The sequence below is a fragment of the Mastigoproctus giganteus genome, chromosome 12 (assembly GCF_048544385.1).
Source record: "Mastigoproctus giganteus isolate SK-2022 chromosome 12, ASM4854438v1, whole genome shotgun sequence".
NCBI classification, from domain to species: Eukaryota; Metazoa; Arthropoda; class Arachnida; order Uropygi; family Thelyphonidae; genus Mastigoproctus; species Mastigoproctus giganteus.
In genome coordinates, this window is record NC_143586.1 from 72,150,425 (window position 1) to 72,174,392 (window position 23,968).

The window sequence follows — 23,968 nt, forward strand, 5'->3', positions numbered from 1 at the left end:
CCCCCCCTCCTCCACACACATTCACAAAGAAATTTGGCTGTGTCGTGCCTGTGAAATTTGGAGGGGAAGCAGTGGGTCTGCTGCAACCACACTATTTGCTTTGTCCAAGTATCGCAAACCAAAGCCAGATGTGACAGTACTCTACTGTACAGACCCATTTAAAAAAAAGTACCCAATTTCTTTAAACGTGCATTAATTCATTATTCACTTCATTATGGAATGGATAATGCATTGATCGCTGCCATGCATTCGTCCCCATCTTTGATTTCCTGAATCACGTGCTACGTGTGCACAATGAGTATCGAATAGCAAACTCCTACGCTCCACATATCACTTGTTGCTTTATTTTCATAATGTTTCCTTTTATACATACCCAAAAGGATTGCCCGACACTTAGATAAGGTAATTAAAAAAAAAAAAAAAAAGTACTGGAACTTACCACCAATTCTGTTTAAGAGCTCTGTTTGCTGATGTCATTTGATACTTCCAGGAGAGTTGAGCTTTTGAACTGCACCTGTTTTGTAGTAAAAACGTCTTCCTCCTTCTTCTAATTTAAATTTTTCTCATTTACAATTGCCTAGACTACACTATTGCTTTAGCATTTAGTTATCTATTGGCAACTTACTGTTAGACAGATCCCCCCCCCTCTCTCTCTCTCTCAGGATTAGAAATGGAAAATTTTACGAAACAGAACGCTTGTTAATAAAATATGTTATTTTAAATAATATATTTCCGGGTTCTATATAATCAAATTGCATTAGTTCCGACTAATTCAAAGGATCTGCAATTCGCTTTCATGATTTCCTAGCTCCAACTATTTCATCATTGTGTGCAGTCGCTACAGCCGACTGGTAAATTAACTCTATATAGCGATTTCCTGAGTCAGAACTTAATTAACATTATTGTCTACATAAAGTGAAACGGTGGCATGAGGCTGTATCACGCAAAGTGCAATGTCCCACTTAAATCAATGATAATTAATCCCATCCTCTCCAGTGATTAACTGGGATCGGTATGACAAAGCTGCACCTGTACTGGTCCGAACAATTATCATTCATGATGCTAATAACTTTATTTATTCATTTCTGTTTAAAGAATTATATAAATGCCCAGGACAACAACATATTAGAATGGAAAACCCGTTACAATGATTTTATGTTAATATAAATTGCACTTCTAAAGCCATTTAAGAAGCCAGAAACGTAGAACGTAAATTGCAAAGTTGCCTTCTCTCCGTTAATGGGTTACCGTTGTATTATCTGCCTTGAAATGTTAATTATTTATGTGTATAATTTCTTTCTAAACGTATTTAAAAGAAAAAAAATCATAATTTAAGAAAATTTTTAAATTCTTTTTATGAGGTAAAATTAGCATCAGTAAAGGCATGTGATGCAAGAAAGTAAGCTTATATAGCATTGGCCAAAAGGGGGAAAAAAAAAAAAAAAAAAAACCTTCCCATTTCACCCATCCATTCACTCCAAATGTTTGTTTAGTTCTGCCTTGAATTTATTTAAGCTGTCAACTTCTACAGCGACAGATAGAAATTTGTTCCAGCAACAACCACCCGCTGGCTAAAGGCAAATTTCCGCACATCTATTCTACAAGTCTTTCCTCAATTTGAATTAATGCCCCCTCAGGTTCTTAATCGGAGTAAGAGGAAGAATTCCATCAGCATTGAGCCTGCTCAAACCATTCAAAACCTTATACACCTCAATCAGATCACCTCGCAGGTGCCTAGTCTCCAGAAGCTGCAATTTGCAGAACTTTAGCCTTTCTTGGACCCCTTCGTTCCCCTCACCAATCTTGTTGCCCTTCTCTGTACTCGTTCTAGCAACTCTACATCCTTCCTAAAATGAGGCCTCGAGACCTGTACACAATACTCAAGGAATGGTCTGACCATCACCTCCTTTTCCCTACTAGCAAATAACATATACGAGTATATTTATTATTATTATTATTATTATTATTAAAATCAGTTCATTTCCAAAGAAACCTTGGGTCACCCCTGGACGGCTCTGTGCCAGAAGGGTGTGAATATTTACAGACTAAGGTGCGAGGAACACATGTACAATAAACAAGAATACATACGTGCTCGACCCGAGACATTTACAGGATAAAATATACAGTAATATACAAAATATATAAATGCATGAAGACAAAAAGTCTTTGTCAAATACAAATAGGCAAGTAAAAGAAAAAAAGTCAGTAATGTCCAGCAGGTGAGTATCATAAATTCATTATCTGGTAGCAGTTCTTGAGGATTTCCTTCCTGTAGGGCTTGTCTTCACAGAACCTATCAGGGTGGATCCTAAATTTATTGAAGATCCGAAGACAACTGGTTGGAGACATTCCTCAGGGAATCAATGCTTGACAACGTAAGACGCAGAGGGAGACAGGAGTCGGGGTGCTCCCCCTTGTCCTCCTCGGGCCAGAGATTAATGTGGATATCGATGGAGCATCAACTGGCCGCTGTATTCTAGTGGTCAGGCGCGCGGGTGCATAAGTACCCATGCCTTGAGTGACCGGGGTTCAAGCCCGTGAGTGCTAAATACAGTGCTATTTCTTGTATTCTGTCTGTCTTGTGAACTCCTCTGATCATTTGGTTGTCCTGGAGTATAAAAAGAAAATTTATTTATTTATTTTAATTCGCCCCGTTCAAGCCGTGTAAGCGTTAGGACATTTTTTGTCATGACGATGTGTCTCCAGGGAGTGGTGCCCAGATTTGCTTGTAGGATCGATCTGGAGATAGTTAAGGGGTGGCCTACCACCCTGTTCATCCATCTAAGCAACCAGTACTCTAAACTGAGATACTTGTGAAGGTATGAGGCAGGGGCAGATGACCAAATTTCTGATGCATAGAGAGGGATCGGCGTAATACACCTCAGGATGTGCCGAACAAGCAGCGCTGGCTAATGCACACCAACGAGCTCCTGACGCACTGCCATTTAAATAGCAAAAAATATGGAACGTAAATGAATGATCGATAATTTTCAATAATAATCAATCGGAGAATATTTTCTACTCACACCGCTAGGAGAGCAACGACAAGAACTGGAAATGCATACATGGCCGCTCTACTTTAGAGATGCTAAATGCATTACAGATAATATTGCATTTTATCATAAATATTATACACATCCACGTGGCCAACTAATTATGTATTTCTAACCATTCAGCTTTATTATTTAATATTTACTTTTTTTGGTAATTTTAAAATTTAATTAATTATTGTTTATTTTTTATCCTGGGATCACTCTACAGCCGTATTGGAATTTTAGGATTTAACTCTATCGAGGTTTTCCAAGGTCAAGGTTATACTTTTTTTTTTTTTTTTTGCTGTCCACTCAAGTATAAAATTCTCTTTATCATTTACTATTGCGTGCCGTTATTCAGACCTCAGTATTCAAACACGCGAAATGTAATAATTGACCCACTAAATCACTTCCTATCTTTCATTCAACTGTCAGGAGAACTAATCATTCATTCGCAATAACGTTAAACGGTAATAAATAGATTAGCCATTGTAACTCAGATATTAATTCTGGCCATATGAATTGACAGCCCAGTGTTCCTTTTGTATAAGGAGGAGCAATATGATTGGCTGGCTGCTTTGTTGCGTGAGTGACGCACGTGGCAGAACTACGTGGTGTCCAGCAAATATATCTTTCGACTAAAATGAGTGAGCGCAGTCGGTTTGCAGGATTAGCTGTATAAAATTGTGCGATTTTCAAGGTATGTGTGATCCAGAAAGGATTATTGGAATAAACTTCTTACTGCTGTTAGTGGCCTTCAAGTACAGAGAAGCGTTTAGTGTATTGCCGCTGCTACGGATAGCATCTGGCCCCGTATCGTCAAGTCGCTGGCGTATCGATCGATGAGATGGCTGTTGCCAGGTAAGGAAGCACTTTCGGTTCGTATATATACACTTGATGTTGTGTGTGCGTATGCATTTTCGTGATCTCAAATGCAATGTTTTGCAATTATTATATATTTCAAATTCAAAGACAAGGGAAATATTAAATATTTGTTATGATAAATATAAATGCCTTACTATTGTCAGTCAACAAAGATTGTTAGTTATCGAGGCAGTACTTCAGTTATCTACAGCAGATGTTTTGACTTCACATGATTTTTTTTATATATATTTTTTTTTCGATGCGACCACATGGTAAAACGTGCATATATTGTCAGATCTTTTTTTAATGTATTTGTCTTAATTACTGGTCGTGTAAGTGATAGACAACATTAATTTTTATCATGGAATGTTTTACATTTTTTATATTTAAAAATGTGAAATAGTTTTTTTTTATGTACTCCGGAAACAGACTGATATGGTGATCTACAGCATTTTATGCCAGCCATACACTGTGCTCACTTAACCACAGACTGGGTATTTTGTGGTGTCTTACGAATTTGAACACGCGTGTGAAGAATATTGTGTCTTCACACGGACCAGTGGTCTACTACCTCTTTGAAAAATAAAGGCCTTCGTGGTTAGCTTTATGCTTGAATTGGACCGGAACGCCGTTCCGTATGATGAAGTGCCTTTTAGGCACGAAGCACTCCTATTGCTACCCCCCTCCCCAAAAAATAAAGGTTAACTAAAATGTTGAGGTGAAAAGTTAAAAACAGCGATAACTGGTATATAATATTTTCATGTGCTAAATGGAAATATATATACTGTAATTTTGTTTTGTTGCTAAATGAGTGCCGGTTGTTAATAATTTCCACTTAGTTTAGATTAACTTCCTTTTTGCATTCATTTCTAATATTTTAAAGGAACTCTAAAATAAGAAAACAAACGATCTTTCATTTTTCCGGTTATTAACGCAATCCTTAGATCAGAAGGTGGATGAAAAAAAAAATAAGGCGATATGTCGAGAGTGAGAGAGAGAGAAATTCAAAGAAATTATGAGAAATTTCATTAAAGGAAGTGTTGGTTAATGCACTTTTAAACAAAATAAGATTTTATTAAGTTATGGTATGAAAAGCAGTATGGAAGTCGTACGAAAGGCTGTTTGGACAACTTGAAATGGGAAACGAAGTAGTGTTTGTTATTTATCTCACTAAATAGGATACTGCCTCACAATACGGATCATTTACTGATAACAGTTAACTGTTATCAGTAAATGATCCGTATTGTGAGGCCCACTTCTGGAATCGCAAGATTTTTTTTAAATGAACTTTTAGTTCTGCACAAATTGCCTGCAACAGTTTTGAAAGGAATTTTTATAGTTAATTCCATGTGATGATTTCACTCAGCATGCCATATTTTGTTTTTCTTTTACTTTATAGAAAAAAATTTAAATAAAGCGCATCCGCAATATAATACATTTAAGGTCAATTTAGAAATAGATGCCGAATGTATTTGTCATTTAAGCTTTTATGTATTGCAAAAAGGCAGATCAAAATTGCAGGTGCAGATATCAGCAGAAGCTGATGTGCACCATGGATTGTGCTACTTAATGCGAGAGTAGAATTAAGTGCTGCCATGCAAAGTTCCGTCCTTTCCCACTCAAAAAGGAGACGTTCATTATCCAAAAACATTGGACAGGAAGAAATAATTACTGGTGCCGGAAGGAGAAGAAACGGAATTTTGTTCTCCAGTGGCAAATACCATTAAATTAGCTAGAAAAGAATGTTCTCGTTAAATTCTCGGGTTATAAAGCGAAAATTTACCCTTTGAAAGGCAGCAGCAACCTATTTGCATAAAAAAAAAACCCAAAAAAAAAACTTACGGATCTTAAGCATAATAGGAAGTGGAGCAATGGATAAATAATTGTCAATATCAATCTACAAGAGTAATGATAACCATTATTGGGATACCATAATCTTAAATGATACCACCTCAGACAACCAAGAAGGTTTTAGAATGATACTACGTGATGCCATCGTTTTTTTTTTTTTTTTTCCCTCTCTAACTCACTGTTGGTAGGTAAGCAAAGATTCGCCCAGCGTCACGAGATATCATTACTGTACAGTGTGTATTGCGTGCTTTCTTGACCAGACAGGGTGAATTTATACCTAGACAAATCACAGTTGTTTAGGGTCAGTAATTTGTCGGGTTCCATGACAACTCCCGGCCTACTTTTGTTGCATTACACACGCCTAATTTTATTTTAGGCGCGTGTACGTGGTTGTTTTACAGCAGGGGTTGGAAACCTTTTTAAATGGCGGGCCAAATAAATTGTCCATAAGGTACACGCGGGCAATTTTTTTTTTTTTTTAGCTTTCCACGAATTTTTGGATTATTAAAATAGTATATAATGAAAAAATTGTCATAAACAGTTATGTTATTTTTTGTAATATTTATACATACTCGTGCATATAATTAATTTTATAAGAAAAACGAAATCCAAATAAAAGTACAATTATAAAAAAATTAAATAAAAAATTATTATAATTTCAAAGATTTTATAAAATCTTAATCTTGGATTTTCAATTATGCATTGTTGATGGGTGTCAATAAGTACCTTCATAAGGTACTTATTGACACCTATAAATCCTGTCCAAATTATTTACTTTTATCAGCCGATTATTCACTGACATTTGCCTTGAAAACGCGCGGTACACTTGTACTGCAATCACATTCTGCCAGCCGAGAGTCTGGATACCACTACTGACTGCGTACAAGTCTGCCTGCTCACTAGAAGCTATGCTTGCTTACTGTTTGGCAACATTGCTACTTACTCGAGTCGTGATATATGGCATAAATTCAAATGATTCATGGCGCAATCAAAATGTTAAAAACAATATATAATAACAGCAAATATAAAGAATTACAATAAACATTATTTCATGGTGTGTGTATATATATATATATATATATATATATATATTCTTCGGTGGGCCGTTTATTATATATATTTTGAAAACGACCGCGGCCGGAGGTTGCCCACCCCTGTTTTAGAGTATAGGTTTTTGCGGAATCCTAGGGTTGCTTAAAGAGCTTGTTGGGTTTCTGTGAGATTTTTAACGAGATGGATTATTTTATGCTTGTTATATTACCATATGGTCTTAGTGTACATCGTTATTGGCAGTAGCACTAGACCATAGTCGTCACTGTTTAATTTGCCCCCCAGGTTTATTTCTGATATTTGCCAGATCGAGAAGGAACCGACTTCCAGCCTAACGATACCTCTGGCTATCTCAGACCTGATTAAATTTATATCTCTTAATAAATTTTCTGTTTATACTCCGGGACGACCACACGGTCAGAGGAGTTCACAAGGTAGAGAGAGAATATAAGAAACAACACCGTATTCAGCAGTCAACGGCTTGAACCCGGGTCACTCAAGGCACGATACTTATGCACCCTAGCGTTGACCACTCGGCCACGGCGGCTTATTGAGTGTTAACTAATCCGCTATTATGTTATGAAAATTTACTTTATTGGATTATATCCAAGTCAACTTAAGTGTGCATATGTTATTTTACAATCTGTTTTGTGAACTCTGGGCCCTCTGGCTATGATGTGCTTATTGCAGTACCTCGCCAATAATTTGAATAAAGGTGATCTCTCTCTCTTTCTCTGAGAGACTCAACGGCTGTTTCATTCAACATGCATCTATTTTCCATAGTGGATATTTACATAGAACGTAGAGCTCCTTTGCAGAAATAGGCTTCAATCAGGTCCTTACAAATCTGAACACCGGGTGGCTTACCGAGTAGCCATCACATTGGCTTATGCCAGGGGTGGCCAACGAGTCGATCGCGGATTTAATTTTGGTCGATCACGACGAATTTTAAATATACAGTCATCCCTAAATTTGTGCACCTTGTGCAATTAAATTTTTGAGATGGTAGATCGCTGCACATTTTGAAGGAAAAAAAGTAGATCGCATCACAAATTAAGTTGGCCACTCCTGGCTTACGCTATTTGCTCTTTCCTAATTAAGTTTTTAGAAGGCTCACAGGTAAAAATCATTTTCGTATGCGTACGCCATGGAGATGACACTTTCACGAGGCTGCTAAAAGCAAGACCCTTCACAATGATCAATCTGTATACCGGGTGCTCTCTCTCTCTCTCTCTCTCTCTCTCTCTCTCTCTCTCTCCCCAATCAGGAGATGGTTACTTTCCGTTCATTTATCATTAGAATTCATTTCAATTGAAACGTGTTGCTTTACTTATAGTGCTTCTAGTGCTTTCAGCTGATGTCTGCTCACTGTGGGAATTGTGTCGGTATTAGCGGCCAACTTGTGATATGTACGCTAATAACAATTTCACCTTTTCTATGGACTCCAGCTTAGCTACGGCTGGCCAAATAATTCCTTGCTACTATTCTTTACACTCTTGCTAAGAACTTTACACTTACGGCAGATTACTCTCATAATCTGCCGTAAAATGCTCGTTTCTCGGTCTCCCGAGTAATTTGATTTCAGACTAATTTAATTACTGCAGGATTCAGGGTTCTCTAATATTTTAAAATCATCCCATATTCGTTGTTTTGTTTGTTATTTGGTTTTTAGGAGCATTAGCAACTAAGGCCATATTGCTCCGGGAAATGCAGTGGTCATTCCCTGACCTTTCCGCATCCTCCGTATTTGGTGGTGACAGGCTCGAACCCCGGTCTAATCAAGAAGCGTGTGCTACGCACTGCTGCTTCTTCCCACCTGGCTACAGAGGCGCCCCATATTCGTTCTTCTCTGCCCCCTAGGTCGTCAGTTCTTTTGACATCCATTATAAAACCAAATTAGTATAAAAAGCTTAGTAGCTTCCAGAATAACTTCCTAGAACATTTCCCATTCAATCGCGACTGGTTACTTCTGGAAAGAATTTAAGGTGTCTAAGACAATTTCCCTAGTGAAAACAAAAGTGGTTTCTTTATTTGAAGGATCGAAAGTTAGGTCGAGAATATTTCCTTGTGGCATTTGTGACGTGTCCTATAGGTGACTCCTTAGGGGCTAGCTACCTTTTTTGCTTGTTTTGTTGTAGAGTTTTAGGCGCATTAGCGACTTAGACCATATTGCGCCGCATGTATAATGTCTGTAAGTCGCGTGTGTTCTATGATCGATTTGTCTGATTGGTGGTTAGTTAGTTGTTGTTATTTGGTTTTTAGGAGCATTAGCAACTAAGGCCATATTGCTCCGGGATATGCGGTAGTCATTCCCTGACCTTTTCGCATCCTCCGTATTTGGTGGTGACTGGCTTGAACCCCGGTCTAATCAAAAGCGTGTGCGACGCACTGCTGCTCCTTCCCACCTGACTACGGAGGCGCCTTTCTGATTGGTGGTTGCTGGATGAAAAGGCCGAGTTACCGTGAGAAAAAATCATGTTATCCTCACATGAGACCAACTAACTCAGCCACATTGTCAAAAAAGGCCATAAAAACTCCTCCCGTCATCGACGGGATTCGAACTGAGGTCTTTTCCATTCGGTGTGAGGAGGAGGATGGCGATTCTACCATCTGTGCTACCGCGAGGGCAAGTATCCACTACCTGTTATTATTACTGATGATAATTACTGGACAATTCTGGATGACAGCTATTTGCGTGACCACCTTACAGATCCCAGGCAATTTCCGGAAAATTCAAGTCCTCTATAATACAGTATTCTGATTTTCTGGCTATTTAGCATTTATCTGTAAAGATGTTAATTATACTCGTCACAGTCATCTGGTATATAACATACTTGTGCTTTCATTTTTTTTTATCCAGTGGCACAGTAGACTGACTCAATATAGTTATCTTCTAGATATGCTTGAAACTACATGCTTAACAATTAAAATCGTAATCCCTTCTATATTCAGATTTTACAATCTAGTAAATTCAAATTATTTTATATTCCAATTAGTATCTTCAAATTGTGCATCCAGTAAATTTGAATGACATGTTCCTGATATTTCATTGATTGATTGTTTGTACAAATTTCCATCTGGTGTTTTGGAAGTGGGATTTCAATCAGTTTAAGCAAGAACCTGGCAAATTGTTAGAGGGAATGGACAGATGAGGTGGGTAGTTTTTTTTTTTTTTTTGATGCTGTAGAAGTTTACTTCCCTGTATTGCCACTTTAGCCGAGTGGTGAGGCACACGAGTACATGACCTTTGAGTGACCGTGGTTCAAGCTTGCTAAATACAGTACTGTTTCTTCTATTCTCTCCCTATCTTGTGAATTCCTGACTGTGTGATTGTCCCTGAGTATAAACAGAAAATTAATTAATTATTTATTTATTAAAACTATTTCTGTTACGTTCATATTTGCTACCTAGCACCTAGAATTTTTCAATTTAGGAGCTACACTGTCCTTCAACACATACGTGTATACTGTGTCACCATGATTCCAGGGGACACATGACGGTACCAATAAACAAACAAAAAGACGATATTAAATGCATGTACATTTCCAGGAAAGGGGAGGGTGGAAACTGAATGGAACGAGAAAAGGACCTGTCTCTTGCAAAGAAGTGACATGCGTTAAGCAATTAGGGCCATGAGGTGTCACTGTATACAGTGAACGCAGTTTATTGTGATCACTTTGGGACATAGCTTAATTGATGAGAATATAACTGAACGATAACAATAACAGATGAAATAAGAATGCATTTGTTGAATGTTGTTTATTGATGCAGTGGGAAATGTGTACATAAAAGGTGTACGTGGACAGACTTCGATTGTCCACTGTTTCCTCTGAGAAAGTAATCAATCAAAATGAAACTTGTCATGCATCTGGAAACCCATACAAACCATTAAAAATAAAGAAAATATTAAAATAAATCAAGAATTAGAAAAGGATTAATGTTCTTCTGTAAAACAGTCAGACTGGTAGGAGTACAGATACAGTATCTTCTTTCATGGAGTAAAAATCTCCAACTCGCGAAGGTTCTCTGCCCCTTCACAAGAGATGTGATAGTAAGTTGTGACAGGGCTGGCATGTCCATTTGCCAAATTAGTAGGAATTGGGACACCCTAATAAGTGTAAACATCGTACACCAATCTGAGATAGTGGATAATTCGACAATTCATTCTTAGCCAGATAGACAACCAGTAATGGCGAGAGAGAGAGAGAGAGAGAGAGAGACTGTTGATAGAAATGGGAAAACAGCGTATAAGACTTGATGAGATTCAACCCCATCAAATTTTATTTTAGTTGTAGTTGTAAAATAAATCTCTTACGGTGTTAGTGGGCAGTAATGCATGCATGTCAATATAACTGATACAGTCACATATGCCAAGTTTATCCTCCAAGTATCTGTTAAATTTGTCTTTTTATATCGAATTTTTGCAGATCCCCTGGAAACGCAACTCCTTTATCTTTTTGATAAAGGATGGTCATGTTTCCAGGCGATTTAACCAGGAATGAAGTTTAAAAACAAATAGATATATATTTTTATAACTCCTGACTTCCAGTTATCAGGGGAAATATTATAATAAACATTATTTATATATATAAATTGAAACTGTAATCGAGTGAACGATAGGAAAGTGGCTAACCAACGAACCGCAAGACAAAGTCACGGATTGATGACTTTATTTTGTGTTGCCCATGACGCAAGAACTATCAAGACGTGCTTAGCGCTCAAAAGTACTTGTACATGTGTGGTAATAGGGCAAATGACTTAACTGCCGATCTTTTCTACTTCTGTAATTGGGAACTCAACTGCTGCATAACTAGTGGGACAGAATCTGCCGATAAACAGTTGTGTGGTTCTGTCATAATTAGTATAGTAGTAAATGTATTCATTTTACGGTTATTATCTCCTGTGCCTGATCTCTTTTCGATTTTATTATTATACATTGTTTTATATACAGAAGTAAACATTTCCGCGCTACTTGTCTTTTTTATTTAAAAATTTATCTCGATCTGTTAGTTTTTTTTTTTTTTTTTTTACTTTTTTTAGAGTGAATTTTCGAGAAAAAGTAGTTTGAAGTCTATGGAGTACCGAACTACAAAAAAACACACCTGTGTTTTTTTTTTTGTTTTTTTTTAAGAAAGTAATTTTCACGACTAGTATCTGTATAAGTAAAATTCCTGCGCCACCTATTGTTGCAGTTTCGAGTATAAAAAAAAAATAAAACTTTGGAAAAGCAGGGCAATGTGTGAATATATTTTGTTCGTTGGTGAAAAAGGTTTATTTATTTTGTTTGATTTTATTTTTTGTATTTTACATTCAGAATCTCTCCAAATATATTTTCTCACTTTTAGCATTGGATGTGGAAGGGATTCCTTAAGGGAGGGTAGCGTAAATAGAAATGAAGAAGTTATGTTTACAGGCGATTTTTAAAATACAGAAACGTAATTTTTAAACAACAGAAATGAAAAAAAAAAAAAAAAAAAAAAATATATATATATATATATATATATATATAGCAACGTAAATATATACTATATATTAAAATATGCGAGTATTTAACTTTACGAGTAATCCGAAAAATGTCATATACGATGCTTGACGCTCTTTGGGGGAGGGGGGGATGATTTTTTGGTGAAAGAGCTAGATGCAGCAAAGGTAAACGTAGTGAATTCTTGCATAGGTGTTTTTTTTAATATAAGGTATTAAAACATATCCCGGGTTTTTTGGTTCCCAAAACATTCAAATCGGTTTGGGAATGCACACACTTGCTGCACGATATAGTACATGTTTTTATCAACATTTTCTCTTAAATTTAAGAATAACCTAAGATAAAGTTTGTGCAAGAGTATATGAAATAGGTCATGCTGCTTAAAGGGTACTAGGAAATTTTCCAATTCTGATAGCCCAGTCAGGCGCTGGTTCTGTAAACAGGTTTGTAATAAATTTATGTTATTTTGGAATTAACCGCTTTACTTGTGTTACTGTATTTTAAGTTTCACAACCACCTATTGTAAGGAGACAGCAAATTTCCCAAAGTCATAATGCCGACAATCAAAACAGGTTTATAAAAAGTACTACTGTACGAAACGTCGAATGGGTTAAAATATAAGAATTTTAACTGTTGTTATTTTGAATGTTAGTCTTTTGAGCTGTTTCCTGTTTTGATTGTCAGTAATTTGAACTAAATCTCCATTGTATTTCCATTTCGAGTTTACTCGATTACAACACGAAATTTCTGGGTATCTGTAACTTAACAGTTGCCCAAACGTCTGGCAAAATGCTTTTCCGATGTTTCTCATTGGCCAATGTGGTGGTTTTTTTTTTTTTTTGTTACATAACCTTGGAAATGAAGTTACATATAAACAGATTTGTTGACGTAACTGACTGGGTTGTCTATATTCGTCAACCAAAAAATAGAAACATTTTTTAATTGGCGTAACTGATAAATGGGTATGCAAAAGTCAGTTGATACTCTATATGATCTCAAGTTCCTTGGTATCGGGTAATTATACGCTTTACGCGCGCGCGCGCGCGCGCACACACACACACTTCCTGAAGCTTCTTAGTCGATCCGGTCATGGGAAGCTTCTTTCCGATTTTCAGAACAGTGTTTGGCAGGTGTAACAATCCAGAAAACAAAATAAATCACTGGTGTGGCGCAAGCAACTAATTTATACAGTGAGTGTAAGACGAAAGGAGAATGCTGCTCTAAAAAGGAAGCAATGCGGAAGGAAGTCTGTATTCCAAGAACGTCTTTCCACGTTGATGCAACTACAACTAAAGATTAAATTGCAGAATGGTCAAAAAGAGATTCCTATCTCAAAATCAAAGTCTTGGCTAACATTGAAGGAATTTTTCTCCAACTGGGCAGTGGCTCTTTTATCTGCTCTGTTATGCTTGTCTACCTTCGACCACCTATAGATAACATTCTTATGATGGAATTTGAGAACGCTATCGACCAAATTCTTGATCAACATCTGGGAATAGACCATTTAATTGTTTTAGGGAACTTTAATATGCCACTTGCCTACAATGGATGTAATGCCAATCCAACTAATGTCTGGACACTTAAGGGTAGATTTCAAAAAATTTTCATCAATCTGAATCAGATCTGTGAATTTCCAACTAGAAATGAAAACTACTTGGATTTAGTCTTCACCAACTTTCCTTTGGTGGTCTTTAAGCCAACTAATCTTTTCAAATCAGATCACATTCCCGTGGCCTTTTCCTTCAAGAAAAGATCACTTAATGATACGGATTTAGAACAAAGCTCAATTTCAATAAAGTGAAATGGCCTGATATGAATTATGCATTTAAAAACTAATTGGGAATTACTATTAAATATCAGTAATCCTCAAGAAGCACTGGACTGCTTTTACCAAATCATTAATGAGGAACTAACAACCTTGTTCCATGCTATAGTGCTCCTGATCCAAATTACCCAACTGGTTCTCTAAGGAACTAAAATCCCTACTGGCAAAAAAAACGAAAAATGCATAGTAGGTTTAAGACATAAGGATATATGCTTTTACAATAAATATTCTTCCTTAAGAAGACAGGTTAAACTGACATTAAAACAGGACTACAACAAATACTTGTGCTTTGTCGAAAGAAGTATCTTTTGCCTGAAGACCCTTCTTTCGACAAAGCACAAGTATTTGTTGTAGTCCTGTTTTAATGTCAGTTTAACCTGTCTTCTTAAGGAAGAATATTTATTGTAAAAGCATATATCCTTATGTCTTAAACCTACTATGCATTTTTCGTTTTTTTTGCCAGTAGGGATTTTAGTTCCTTAGAGAAGCCTATATTCGGCTATTTCAAAGCAAAAAATCAAAATGCGGCTGTAAACACGCTAGATATTCCCAGTGATTTGTCATCTTTGTCTGAGGCAGACTACCTTGCTAGCAGCTTTGAAGAAATTTACAAAACAGATACAGCAGATGACGGGATGGAGGGTAACGAAAATTTTCCTCTCAGTTACATTGATACACTAACAGCATTTGAAATCAACCAAGCAGAATTGTTGAGCACAAAGTTTCAATTGAGTATGAAAAAGGACCTCACACGAGGCCCGGACGGTATCCCTACTGTCTTATGGAAAAAGTGTGGAACCACACTTGTAAAGCCATTACTTCACTTAATAAAATTGGTATTTGAGAGTGGAATCTATCCAGCTCAACTGAAAAAGGCCTTTGTTACCCCTCTTTACAAAAAAGGAGACCCATTCTCACCCAACAATTACAGACCAGTTTGTCAATTGAATACACTCTCAAAGATAATTGAATCCATTGTAATGAAGCAGCTATTTAACTTTATGAAACTTAATTTGTCAGATTACTCTCACTGATTTATCAAGGGTCGTTCCACCTGCACAGATATGATTTCGTTTGTTTCGAATATACCCCAGGCGCTTGACGAAAGAAAACAAGTCGACTCCATCTTCCTTGATTTAAACAAAGCCTTCGACAAGGTAGTCCATCAGAGACTAATCAACAAACTGCATCACTATGGTCTCAGAGGACAGGCACTAAACTGGATTGAAAACTACTTGGAAGGTAGAGAAATGTCCGTGACATTTAAAGGTAAAACCTCATATCCTTTCAAACCTGAAATTGGTGTCCCACAGGGTTCATCCTTAGGCCCGCTGTTATTTCTTATCTACATCAACGACCTGCCAAGCACCCTTGGAGACTACCAAATCAAAATCAACATATTTGCAGACGACATAAAAATCTATAAAGCAATTCGCAGTACCAATGACTGCATCATCCTAAACGAAGCTCTTCAACGAGTTATTTAGTGGCTGAAGGAGAACAAAATGGCAGCCAATGAAAACAGGTGTGAGCTGATGAGCTTTGCTAATGCACACAAGAAAAACAAACTTAATTTTTCTTATTGTATCAACAAGGCAATCAAAAAGGTTAGTACAGCCAAAAATTTAGGTATCTTTATTAAAGAATCATTTTCCTTTGATGTCCATGTCTCTAACATTGTGAAGACAGCTAGCAAAAAACTAGGTTTCCTGAAAAGAATTAACCGAGACTTCAATCAGTTGGCACTTTTCATCTTTCTTTACAAAATCTATGTTAGGCCAGCCCTAGAATTTGCCTCACAGGTCTGGTCCCCACATGCAGCTTACCAAAAATTAGAAATTGAAAATATTCAAAAAAGAGCAATCCAGTACGTTTGCTTCAAAAGTGGCCTTGAATACAATGAGAAATCCTACAAAGAGTGGTGTGTATTCTTTGGACTCGAAACGCTGGAAAAAAGAAGAGATAAAGCCGACTTACTCCTTAACTAGCTGTTAAATAGTACCCTGAATTGCCCTCATGTCGTCTCACAAATAAATTTCAACGCTTCGACAAGAGCGTTAAGAAACCATCCTATGCGAGAACAAATTATGGATACTACAACTTCTACAACAGGACTGCAAGATCAATGAACAAAGCAAATATGGAGATATTTGACACCCCCGGACACTTCAAGAGGCAACTGAAATTGCTAACCTCATCCGTTACCTGACTTAAAATGGACTCTTCTTCCAGGTTCTGAGACTGTGATTGTGCAATGTGTGTGAAGAAATACCATTGCTCTGCCTTACTCCTACCTGTTCACTTAAATAGGACGGATGAGTCCTACTTTTATTTTATCTGTACATTTCAATTCACTAGTCTTCTTATGTACATTTACTTTTCTCTTTACTATGGGAAATGTATACTTCAAACTTCTGCTTTGAAGCTGTGTAATAATGCTTTGTAGCTGCATCCTCAGGCACGTTTGTTTGCTGTTTTGTAGCTGTTAACAATAATAATGTTAACACACACACACCACTGCTGGCACTCCCACGGAGTGCGAGATAGATCGTTGAGCCTACGGCCTTCGTCGCTCACATTTGTCACAGGTGCTGCTGCACATGTGACATTTGCCTCTTCTCCTTTTCACCTACATTCTTTCCGGTGGGAATTCTTCCCTATCGCCCACCTGCTCTTTACGCCAGCATTCAGACCTTTCTTCTATTTAGTTCCTCATGCTCTCTTCTAATAACCTCCCCTCCCTTTTTTTAAATGAAAACCCCAAACGTGAAAGATATCAAAACCTATAGTACTTAGTACCGTGCATGGTTTGAAGGAGATTGGGAGGGAGGGATTGCCAGAAACTTTTCTATAGAGCCTAAAATGGGTGTCACCACTTCAAGCCTCTAATATGCAAAGTTGTGGTATTGGTGAGTCATCTATTACTTAGATGGATGGCCTCCAACGTCGCTTCGTTGTTGTAGAGGTAATGTGGTATTATTGCGGATTGAGGCGTTTGTGATTGCGACAGAATTCAATTAGGTCTCTGCTTCGGCATAGCGTGGATCTTTGTGGGGTCCATTCCTTCGAATTATATTAGAGCCTTTTTCCACTCTTCTATTCTGGATATCATGATATCGTCTGCTTCCATTTCAGCAGCTCTGGGTTGTATTTCTTCTTGCTCTTCCTTCTCTGATTCGATGTTATCCATATTGTTTGATCTATTTGTTTGATTGCTTGCATCATGTTTTATTTTTTCCCCAAGATTGCAGGAGCTGTCTGATCCTCTGGTCTGTTATTCGCTGTTCCCTGACTTGAACAGTTGGGTATCGTTCTGACCGCTTGTTACGTAGTCTTGTCCTTTACATTGTCGTATCGGTCTTTGGGTTGGTTACTTCGCATTATAGGAAGTGACCAACCAGGATAGGAAGAAACGTTATCGGGTTTCTTTCTATCCTGGTTGGTCACTAGTGTAGCTGCGATTGAAGCACTTCCATTTGGTTGGGTTGGATGGTTTTGCCCTTTCCCTGTGGTAGCCATACAAAAAAAAAAAGAGAGCTGCGTTACGCTTTATGTTATATTACAGTCACGAGGTAATTTTTTACGTATACCCATGTGTATGGTGTTGTCTGTAAATTGCGTGTTCTTTGGTGGATTTCCCTGTTTTGCTGGACGAAAAAAACACCAGTTTTGGGTGGGGGGAACCTTTGCTATTTACGCCTAAGACAGACTAAGTCAGCCACGGAGTGAAAAAAAAGCCCATTAAAGTTCCTCGTATCATTGACGGGATTCGAACCCGGGCCTTTTCCATCCGGTATGAGGTGGACGGTGATGATGCCATTGTGGTAGCCACACATGGAAGAATGCCACTTTCTCCACTGTTTTCAGTGGGAAACTGGAAACGACTTTTCGAACTTAAGGCTTTAAGTTCGAAACGACTTTATATACTTAAGGCTCGAAAGCGAGTAGCTTTATCCGGCGCCACACTCGAAGCAATATGTTCATTATTTCTCTTCGACGTCTTTATCCGTCTATGGATTTGGATCTGTTCGGGTTCGGCTTGCATCCAATGGCGGGTGTTAGTTCTTGGGAGCGACACCAGATAGCTTCACTATCAACCTCAGCCATCAGTTAGACCTTGGGAGAAGGTCTGATGAAACGACTTTCGCGGTTTATTATTATTTTATATTATTTTATTACTGCTCAGAGAATATTGAATTTGCAGTTTAAACAATTTTATTATTAATTTTTAATTCGAGAATTAAAAAAAAACCTATTTGATAAAATTTAATATTTACTGTTTTTTTTTTTTATACAAATTTTTTGTATATACACTGTATAAGAATTTGCTGATGGAAACTTAGCAGTATGATAATAAATACTAAATATTTTGCAAATTTTACTTTTCTCGTAGTGATCATTGCTTATAGTGACCATTTGTTGGTTATAGTGTATCAGTGTACTTGCAATTAGCTGTTTTATTAAAAATTATTACAGTTTGCAGTATGATCAATCCAGTGACAGATAGAAATAGCATTTTTGAAGGACACACAATATGGATTTTTAAGGGAAAATCTCATATTTAACCAATCAGACAAGCTATTTTGACACAGTTACTCATGAGATAGATGTAGGGAACAATTTATTTCGATTTTAGGAAGGCATTTGACTCAGTCCCTCATGACAGATTACTGTGGAAGTTGAAACATGAAGTTGCTGGAAAGATTCTAAAATGGGTTGCAGGGCAGAAGACAGAGGGTTGCCATTAATGGATATTCTTTAGTTTGATGTCAAGTCAGAAGTGTAGTTCCCCAAGGATCGGTGCTGGGACCAACTGTTGTTTCTGATTTTCATAAACGACATCGACGAAGGGCGCATGATATCAAAATTTGTAGACGATCTGGTAGGCAAATCTACCAGAGAACACAGACATAATACATATACGAGTATATTTAAGAAAGTACGGGTGGCCCTAATATAATTTGGAATTTTTGTTATAAAGAATTCCAAAACTAGGGGCCATAAGTTCAAGTTACAGGGGAAGAGGTTTAGACTAGATTGTTGGGTTTTCTTTTAGCCAGCGAGTCCTTGATTACTGGAATAAGTTTGCTCCGCAGGTAGTTGAGGCTGAAAGTTTGAAGAAATTCAAAATGTCAACTACATAGTTACCTACGTGAGAAGGAAAGCGCATGTTATTTATTTTTTCATCTGCTTTTTTTTTCTTCCTTTTTTTTTTTTTTTTTTCGGTGCAGCAAAAGTCTATGGCCTCCTTGTGCACTACTGGCTAATACTACTACTAATTTTACAGTCATCCCCGTTAAATTTTAACACGAGCAAATATAGTGTTTATATGAGGAAAAGGATGTAGGATACACAGGATGTACATTATGAAATAGTGACTTGCACAATATAAATATATGTAGTGGTTTCATTGCATAGTTTATAAATATCACCAGTGATGTTTTGAAATAATTTTGTCACTCCATTTCGTTGCTGCACTATTTAATTTCATACTTTTAAATTCTCACTGTACCCCGTTCCTTTATTCTTCTAATCTACTGTATATTGTACAACGGTCGAATCACTGTTGCAGCTCGAATTATCCATCACCAATCCTCCTTTGCTGTCGTCACATGTTTTTTGAAACCGTGCTGTGCAATAAGGGAAAATGGGTTTTCAGAACCAAGTCGCATTCCACAATTAGAGCGAAGGGATGGGGTCGTGGGCAGAACAACTAGGCCTAGTTCCCCATGGAGGGCTTTCGTTTCAGTTGGAATAGGAGTACTGTATAGCGTTCCTCTTCCCGCTCTATCATTAGCGATGTCGAAAACTATCGTTACGATTTTTATTCGAAATAGTCCACTTGGAACGTGATTTGCCTATAAAAGGTAAAAGCAATAAATAATGTATATTGCATTTATAAGTTGCGACATTGATTTATCGATATTATTAATTTCTGAGATGGAATAACTGTTACAGGAGTAGATGTTTTAGTAATCGCAGCTCTGCGAATACTAAAACACCTACTTAATGATTTGTGCAGTTTACAGTTTGTATAATAATCTAATAATTTGTATGCTCTAATTTGTGTTAGGTGTCGTTGCTGTGGGTTGCTTAACTTACTTGTAGCAAGAGTTGTCAGTACAGTACCTATACTTCGCTTGGGAACTTAAGAAAAAGAAAATTAGTCACAGCGTAGTCACCTCCATTAAAATCAGACACGTGTTCAGTTTACACAATCTCTCAAAAGCGCATAAATGACTGTTTGTTTTCGCAATATTATCAATGTTGCTTTTAATTTGCGAGTACGTTAATTCGCATTTATTTTTTATTGAAGAGCATGCATCAATACCTACTAACACTGAGATTCTACTAATTTATGCCTAATACTTTATTCACTAGTTATTTTTGCATATAAAAATGATCTGCAATAAAAATTTTCGTATTTTAAGGGGCAGACTTTAGCGAAAAGGTAACCTCCCTACGACGACAACAACAAAAAAGACAATGAGGAATCGCAATGTTTTCCCCATCCAAGAAGTGGGAGTTGTGTGATTCTGATGTTTTTTAAATTTTTGCTCATTCTCTGTTTTTTTTTTTTTTCTTAGTCATGTTCTCTCCCTCTCAGCTATACATAGCTATACAAACGTAGCAACAAGTGTATTACGACTATTTTACCGCTGTATATCCCTGTCTACACAGACAGATAAGCCGAGATCTGTGTGAAATGGACGCAGCTGGAATATGCAGGAAGTTGCAAAAGTGTACGTTAGATAGCGATTTCGAACATTTTTAAAATGCTGTACAAATGAAAAGCTGTGCTGTGCCTATGACATGAAACAGTATTGAAAAGCATGCTACAAATTTTCATAAAACAAAACTCATTTTGATGCAGAGACAACAATTAAATTACTTTTTGACATTACTGTATATCGTAGGATATGCAAGTTTAAGCCTAGTTATACATAATCTATGGAGATTGAGATGGGGAAGAGATTATATGAGCATTATGACAATGTTAATCCACCCAGCAGTACTCTTATAGATGCTTACATTATACACTGAAATGACAGAATTCATGGGATACCTAGTTCCTGGGCAACGGGACGCTGTCACCCCTCTCGCTAGTGGACAAACTCACCGCTTGGCAGGTATATAGGTACACTGCATTCAAGTAGATGGTAATTCGATGTCGGTATGGATAAACGTCTTGAGTTAACCGACTTTGAAAGAGGGATTATAGTGGGTGCCGCATGGGTCACTCTATCGCGGAGATCGTACAGAAATTGCGCTATCCCCGTTCGACAGTATCAAGAGTGTATCGGGAATACGTTATTTCCTGGTCTCATAAGTCCCGTTTCCAGTTATTTCGAGCGGACGGAAGGGTGCGTATCTGGCGGAAACCGCACGAAGCTATGCACCCGTAATGTCAACAAGGAACTGTTCAGGCAGGTGGACAATAGTTAATGATCTGGGGCGTGTTCAACTGGCACACGTTGGTACCTCTGATACGTCTAGATGCATCATCTCTGAATGGTCCAGGTTGTGTCCATACTTGCAGACCATCTGCATCCCTTCATGGTCATCGTGCACCCACAGGGCAATGGACTCTTCCAGCAGGACAATTCGCCTCCCCCCCCACACACACAGAACCGCGGTGACTAGAACATGGTTCGAAGAGCATTCCGCAGATTTTACACCATGAAATGGCCTCCCGTTCATCGGACATAAACCATGTGAAGCATCGTTAGGATGCTGTGGCTGTTGTTGTTATGGGGGTTTGATGGCCCATAAGCTGCTGTGGCTGTTGTTGTTATGGGGGTTTGGTGGCCCATAAGCTGCTGTGGCTATAATGGGCCGGATGCTGTGGCAAGGTCCATTCGAGCTTTGGATCCTCCACCCAGCAATGCGACGGAATTATGGACAGTGGTGCACCAAGCATGGATGGAAATACCTGTGGAATGCTTTCGTGAACTAGTGGACTGAATGTCTCGCCGTGTGACTACCCTTATCCGGGCGAAAGGTGGACCTACCCGTTACTAAGTAGGTATCCCAAGGTTTCTATCCACTCAGTTTACAGTGAAATGCCTTAAACTTTTCTAGTCACATCAATGCATGTGCTGTATTTTATTCTTTTGGCTTAATACTTCTCGCATTTATCATTGATTTGTTATCACCGATTGAACTTTTGTATCCTAAAGATATTTCGTAAGTATTACGATTTTCACCTTTTTATAGCTATCTGTACATATCCAATATCTGTTTTAAGGTTAACACAGCACCTCTACGTTTTCAACCAATTATCTTTATTTATTATTATTTTATTTTTTTTATAACTTTTATGGCATCAAAAAATCGTATGAATGGGTGACAGATATCACAATATAAATACACTTGCTTAGGCAATTGATGCTTTAATAGTATAGTAATTATCTAAGGATACCGAAAACTTTGCAGATTGCGTTGCCTTTCCCTTTTCATCTGTGCAGTCGACGTGTCGGTACGTTGCCAAAATTGAATTTAACTTTCTTTGCAAGCATTTTTGGCCTTTCCATTCTCAGGAAAATATGCCTTTTTGTAATAGTGCTAAAATCAACATAAAATATGTTTTAAAACATTAAAAATGATTTTAGATTCAAAATTTTAATGATGCTGTAATAAGACGAATACACCTGCTTCTCATCTCAGTTATTGTTTAATGTTTGCACCAAGGTAACTATGATCATGAGATGTCAATATATTGTATCTCTAAATTGCGTGTATTCTTCAGTCGATTTATCCGTTTGCTGGATGTAAAACTTGAATTTTCTGTACAAAGAGCTGTCCAGTTTTTGGCTACGGTATGTTGTGACAAAGTCCACAACTTCCGTCTGGACGGGATTCAAACCCATTCCTTTTACTCAGTATGAAACGACAGCGGCGTAATCACTACGCTAGCCGCTAGGGCCTCCTCTCAGCTACAAATCCTGGGTGCTGCTACAGATACTGCTACTCTGAGCTCTGGTTCATCTCCAAACGAAATATTTTGCTCTATTGGTTAGTTATTAGTTTCGACAACAGAATAGTTTGAAGCAAAATGTAAAAGCATTTCAGCTGCCTTTCTAGAAAGTTATGATATTCTTCTTTCCTGGAAATCCGAAGTAAAACACTTCATCGGACGCGCTAAATAACTGTAAGGTTCTATTCGTTCTTATTTTCTGGTTTCAGGCTTTTCAAAAAATATTTTGCCTTTCGCTTTCTTGCAGCGAAATTTGCATAGCTAAATATAGATTCAGTTTGCAGTATGTCTCATTCCGTTTTCTTCAAGATGATCGTCCGTTTCTCCCACAGCTTCTGCCCTTCGTCACTCATCATCTACCTCTATAGCCAGACAGTTTCTTAACCTAAACATAAGAGTGGACAGTGGCGCGCTTATATGAGAAGCAAGTTGTTTTGAATTTTGTAGAGATTTTGTAGTTATTAATTGTAGCGATCTTTTAAATTCGGTATCTGTATCAAATATATTTTTCAGATCTTGATTATATATATTGCTATTTTTGAATATTTGCCACTCTGATATAAATCAATCAGACGCATCGCCTTCAGATACCGTTTCATTTAGTCCAAAAGTGAGAGGGACGCTGGGAACGAATACAGTGATCCCGCTTTCCTGCAACTCTTGAGATAAAGTGGAGTGGCTGCTTCGCGTGGCATCACGGACAAGTTTTCTACTCATGTACTCGTCTTGAGTTTTTGAACCAACAGCCTGGCCCCATTTGCTTTTTCTCGAAATTGAAAGTTCCCTTTAAGGATGATTTAAGGAAAGATTTGAGGATGTGTTGAAAGCATAATTGAAAGCGCAGCGACGTGTTTCTATTTCAAAAGAAGAGTTATGTAGTGACAGGG

At 37.6% G+C, this 23,968-nt stretch overlaps 1 protein-coding gene across 1 annotated transcript in view; it reads left to right on the plus strand.

Annotated features, from left to right (window-relative positions):
• Positions 1-3,654: 3,654 nt before the first annotated feature.
• Positions 3,655-23,968, plus strand: part of LOC150077186 (uncharacterized) — a 117,954-nt gene continuing 97,640 nt past the window's right edge. Inside the window, exon 1 of the mRNA XM_090385608.1 lies at positions 3,655-3,893. The gene's annotated coding sequence lies outside the window, so the exon portion shown is untranslated. The remainder of the gene's footprint in view (positions 3,894-23,968) is intronic.